Genomic DNA, 6,446 nt, shown 5'->3' on the forward strand with positions numbered 1-6,446 from the left:
TGCGACTCTGGGCGGAAGACGGTACAAATAGGAGAACATGAGGTGGGTTGCTCTATTGAAGTAGCCGGATGACGTCGTTTCATAGGTGGGGCTTGGACATGACCAATCTTTGGTCAGATGCCTTATAGGTACAAAATCCCGCCCTTCTCTTGACGTCACTCGGGCAACTCAGAGTAGCAACCCTACTTTATATTGTGCTGTTTGATTTCTCTTCCGCTCACGGAGGCCTTTCTTGGCCTCGCTTGCTAGAAGACTCCTTATGGTCATAATAATAAGAGTAATAATAATATTAATAAAGCTCGGGCAAATGCTGAAATGCGATACTGAGCAAAAGACGCTCCAAACACACCATAAGATCGTGTTGGCGCATTGAAGTACCCGGATGACTTCATATGATAGGTGGCTCTTGGGCATGACCGACCAATCATTGATCAGATTGTTTGTATATACAATACCCCGCCCTTTTCATGACGTCACTCGGGCAACTCCGAGTAGCAACCCTACCTTATGTTGTGCTGTTTGGTTCCTCTTCCGTTCACGGTGGCCTTGTTTAGTTAGCCTCGCTGGATTATGTGAAATGACGGCGGCTTTATCCTGCAGAAACGCGACTCTGAGCGGAAGACGGTCCAAACAGGAGAACATAAGATAGGGTTCCTGCGTTGAAGTTGTCGGCTGACGTCATCTGATAGGTGGGGTTTGGGATTGACTGACCAATCATTGATCAGATAATTTGTGGGTTCAGAGCCCCGCCCTTCTCATGACATCATTCGGGAGCTCAGAGAAGCAACCCTGCCTTATGATGTGGTGTTTGGTTTCTCTTCCGCTCACGGTGGCCTTTCTTGGCCTCGTTGGCTCGCTCATACATGTGAATGTCGAGTCTTTAATAAGCTCGGTCAACTACTGCAATGCGACTATGGGCGGAAGACGGTCAAAAAAGGGGAACATAAGGTAGGGTTGGTGTGTTGAAGTATTCGGATGACCTCATCTGATATGTGGGGTTTGGAAGTTACCGACCAATCATTGATCAGATAATTTATATGTTGAAAGCCCAACTCTTCTCATGACGTCACCCGGGAGGTCAGAGTAGCAACCCTACCTTATGATGTCCTGTTTGGTTTCTCTCCCCCTTACGTCGCCTTTCTTGGCCTCGCTGGCTCATTCATGTGAATGTTGACTCTTTAATAAGCTCGGTCAACTGCTGAAATGCGACTCTGGGCGTAAGACGGTCCAAATAGGAGAACATAAGGTAGGGTTGCTGCTTTGAAGTAGCCATATGACGTTATCTGATAGGTGGGGAATGGAATTGACCGACCAATCATTAATCACATAATTTGTGGTTTCGAACCCCGCCTTTCTCATGACGTCACCCTGGTGCCTCAGAGTAGCAACCCTACCTTATGTTGGGCTGTTTGATTCCTCTTCCTCTCACGGTAGCCTTGTTTGGCCTCGCTGGATTATGTGAAATGAAGGCGCCTTTATCCTGCTGAAATGCGACTTTGAGCGTAAGACGGTGTAAACAGGAGAACATAAGATAATGTTGCTGCGTTGAAGTAACTCGTTGACGTCATCTGATTGGCGGGGTTTGGGATTGACCGACCAATCATTGATCAGATAATCTGTGTGTTCAGCGCCCCACCCTTCTCATGACATCACCCTGGAGCTCAGAGTAGCAACCCTACCTTATGATGTGCTGTTTGGTTTCTCTGCGTCTCACGGTGGCCTTTTCTTGGTCTCGTTGGCTCATTCATGTGAATATTGTTGACTCACTCTTTGATAAGCTCGGTCAACTGCTGAAATGCGACTCTGGGCGGAAGACGGTACAAATAGGAGAACATAAGGTGGGTTGCTCTATTGCAGTAGCCGGATGGCGTCGTTTCATAGGTGGGGCTTAGACATGACCAATCATTGGTCAGATGCCTTATAGGTACAAAATCCCGCCCTTCTCATGACGTCACTCGGGCAACTCAGAGTAGCAACCCTACTTTATATTGTGCTGTTTGATTTCTCTTCCGCTCACGGAGGCCTTTCTTGGCCTTGCTGGCTAGAAGACTCCTTATGGTAATAATAATAACAATAATAATAGTAATAAAGCTCGGGGAAATGCTGAAATGCTACACTGAGCAGAAGACTCTCGAAAGAGAACATAAGGATTACGTCATATGATAGGTGGCTCTTGGGCATGACCGACCAATCATTGATCAGATTGTTTGTATATACAATAACCCGCCCGTCTCATGACGTCACTCGGGCCACTCAGAGTAGCAACCTTACCTTATGTTGTGCTGTTTGGTTCCTCTTCCGGTCACGGTGGCCTTGTTTAGTTAGGCCTTACTGGATTATGTGAAATGACGGCGGCTTTATCCTGCTGAAATGCGAGTCTGAGCGGAAGACGGTCAAAAGAGGAGAACATAAGATAAGGTTACTGCGTTGAAGTTGTCGGCTGACGTCATCTGATAGGTGGAGTTTGGGATCGACCGACCAACGATTGATCTGATAATTTGTGGTTTCAGAGCTCCGCCCTTCTCATGACATCATCCGGGAGCTCAGAGAAGCAACCCTACCTTATTATGTGCTGTTTGGTTTCTCCTCCGCTAACGGTGGCCTTTCTTGGCCTCGTTGGCTCGCTCATACTTGTGAATGTCGACTCTTTGATAAGCTCGGTCAACTACTGCAATGCGACTATGGGCGGAAGACGGTCAAAAAAGGAGAACATAAGGTAGGTTTGGCGTGTTGAAGTATTCGGATGACGTCATCTGATAGGTGGGGTTTGGAACTTACCGACCAATCATTGATCAGATAATTTGTGGGTTCCGAACCCCGCCTTTCTCATGACGTCACCCGGGTACCTCAGAGTAGCAACCCTACCTTATGATGTGCTGTTTGGTTTCTCTTCCGCTCACGGTGGCCTTGTTTGGCCTCGGTGGATTATGTGAAATGAAGTCGCCTTTATCCTGCTGAAATGCGACTCTGAGCGGAAGACGGCGTAAACAGGATAACATAAAATAGGTTTGCTACGTTGAAGTACCTGGCTGACATCATCTGATAGGCGTGGCCTGGGTATAACCAATCACTGGACACATACTATGTGGATTACAGAGCTCCACAATCATGACGTCAACCGGGAACTCAGAATACACGTCCCTTCCTTATGATGTCCTGTTTGGTTTCTCTTAGGCTCACTTTGCACTTTCTTGGCCTCACTGACCCATTCATGTGAATTTAGATTCTTTAAAAAGCTCGGTCAACTACTGCAATGCGATTATGGGCGAAAAGACTGTCCAAAAAGGAGAACATAAGTTAAGGTTGGTGTGTTGAAATACCCGGAAGACGTCATCTGATAGGTGGGGTTTGGAACTTATCGACCAATCATTGATCAGATAATTTGTGTGTTTAGAGCCCCGCTCTTCTCATGACGTCACCCGGGAGCTCAGAGTAGCAACCCTACCTTATGACGTCCTGTTTGGTTTCCCTTCCCCTCACGTCGTCTTTCTTTGCCTCGCTGGCTTATTCATGCAAATGTTGACTCTTTAATAAGCTCGGTCAACGGCTGAAATGCGAATTTGGGCGGAAGACGGTCCAAACAGGAGAACATAATTAGGGTTGCTGCAATGAAGTAGTCGGCTCATGTCATCTGATAGGTGGGGTTTGGGATTGACCGACCAATCATTGATCAGATAATTTGTGTTCAGAGTCCCGCCCTTCTCATGACGTCACCCGGGAGCTCAGAGTAACAACCCTACCTTATGATGTCGTGTTTGGTTTCTCTCCCCCTTATGTCGCCTTTCTTGGCCTCGCTGGCTCATTCATATGAATGTTGACTGTTTGATAAGCTCGGTCAACTGCTGAAATGCGAATCTGGGTGGAAGATGGTACAAATAGTAGAACATAAGGTGGATTGCTGCATTGAAGTAGCCGGATGACGTGGCCTGATAGATGGGGCTTGGACATGACCAATCATTGGTCAGATGCCTTATAGGTACAAAATCCCGCCCTTCTCATGACGTCACTCTGGCAACTCAGAGTAGCAACCCTACTTTATATTGTGCTGTTTGATTACTCTTCCGCTCACGGAGGCCTTTCTTGGCCTCGCTGGCTAGTAGACTCCTAATGGTAATAATAATAACAATAATAATAATAATAAAGCTCGGGCAAATGCTGATACGCGACACTTAGAAGAAGACACTCCAAACAGAACATAAGGTCGGGTTGGTGCATTGAAGTACCCGGATGACGTCATATGATAGGTGGCGCTTGGGCATGACCGACCAATCATTGATCAGATTGTTTATATATACAACAACCCGCCCGTCTCATGACGTCACTTGGGCAACTCAAAGTAGGAACCCTACCTTATGTTGTGCTCTATACTTCCTCTTCCGGTTTCGGTGGCCTTGTTTAGTTAGCCTCGCTGGATTATGTGAAATGACGGCGGCTTTATCCTGCTGAAATGCGACTCTGAGCGGAAGACGGTCCAAACAGGAGAACATAAGATAGGGTTGCTGCGTTGAAGTTGTCGGCTGACGTCATCTGATAGGTGGGGTTTGGAATTGACCGACCAATCATTGATCAGATAATTTGTGGGTTCAGAACTCCGCCCTTCTCATGACATCACCCGGGAGCTCAGAAAAGCAACCCTACCTTATGATGTCCTGTTTGGTTTCTCTTCCGCTCATGGTGGCCCTTCTTGGCTTCACTGGCTCATTCATGTGAAAGTCGACTCTTTAATAAGCTCGGTCAACTGCTGCAATGCGACTATGTGCGGAAGACGGCCCAAAAAGGTGAACATAATGTAGGGTTGCTAATCTGAGTTGCCTGAGTGACGTCATGAGAAGGGCGGGATTTTGTACCTATAAGGCATCTGACCAATGATTGGTCATGTCCAAGCCCCACCTATGAAACGATGTCGCTACTTCAATAGAGCAACCCACCTTATGTTCTCCTATTTGTACCGTCTTCCGCCCAGAGTCGCATTTCAGCAGTTGACCGAGCTTATTAAAGAGTAAGTCAACATTCACATGATTTAGCCAATGAGGCCAATTAAGGCCACGTTGAGCGGAAGAGAAACCAAACAGGACATCATAAGGTAGTGTTGCTACTCTCAGTTCCCGGGTGACGTCATGAAGGTGGAGCTCTGTAATCCACATAGTATGTGTCCAATGATTGGTTATACCCAGGCCCCGCCTATCAGATGACGTCAGCCAGGTACTTAAACGCAGCAACCCTATCTTATGTTCTCCTGTTTAGACCGTCTTTCGCTCAGAGTCGTATTTCAGCAGGATAAAGCCGCCGTCATTTCACATAATCCAGCGAGGCCAAACAAGGCTACCGTGAGCGGAAGAGGAATCAAACAGCACAACATAAGGTAGGGTTGCTAGTCTGAGGTACCCGGGTGACGTCAAGAGAAATGCGGGGTTCGGAACCCATAAATTATCTGATCAATGATTGGTCGGTAAGTTCCGAACCCCACCTATCAGATAACGTCATCCGGCTACTTCAACGCAGCAACCCTACCTTATGTTCTGCTGTTTGGACCGTCTTCCGGTCAGAGTCGTATTTCAGCAGGATAAAGCCACCGACATTTCACATAATCCAGCGAGGCTAACTAAACAAGGCCACCGTGACCGGAAGAGGAACCAAACAGCACAACATAAGGTAGGGTTGCTACTCTGAGTTGCCCGAGTGTCGTCATGAAAAGGGCGGGGTATTGTATATACAAACAATCTGATCAATGATTGGTCGGTCATGCCCAAGAGCCACCTATCATATGAAGTCATCCGGGTACTTCAATGCACCAACCCGACCTTATGTTCTGTTTGGAGCGTCTTCTGCTCAGTATCGCATTTCAGCATTTGCCCGAGCTTGTTATTATTATTATTATTATTATTATTATTATTATTATTATTACCGTAAGGAGTCTTCTAGCCAGCGAGGCCAAGAAAGGCCTCCGTGAGCGGAAGAGAAATCAAACAGCACAATATAAAGTAGGATTGCTACTCTGAGTTGCCAGAGTGACGTCATGAGAGGGGCGAGATTTTGTACCTATAAAGCATTTGACCAATGATTGGTCATGTCCAAGACCCACCTATGAAATGACGTCATCCGGGTACTTCAATAGAGCAACCCAACTTATGTTCTATTTGTACCGTCTTCCACCCAGAGTCGCATTTCAGCAGTTGACCGAGTTTATTAAAGAGTGAGTCAACTTTCACATGATTGAGCCAATCAGGTCAATTAAGGCCACCTTGAGCGGAAGAGAAACCAAACAGGACATCATAAGGTAGGGTTGCTACTCTGAGCTCCCGGGTGACGTCATGAGAAGAGCTGGGCTTTGAACACATGAATTATCTGATCAATGATTGGTCGGGAAGTTCCATACCCCACCTATCAGATGACGTTATCCGAATACTTCAACACACCAACCCTACCTTATGTTCTCCTTTTTTGAC

This window comes from Panulirus ornatus, chromosome 60, assembly GCF_036320965.1.
Source record: "Panulirus ornatus isolate Po-2019 chromosome 60, ASM3632096v1, whole genome shotgun sequence".
Taxonomy (NCBI): Eukaryota; Metazoa; Arthropoda; class Malacostraca; order Decapoda; family Palinuridae; genus Panulirus; species Panulirus ornatus.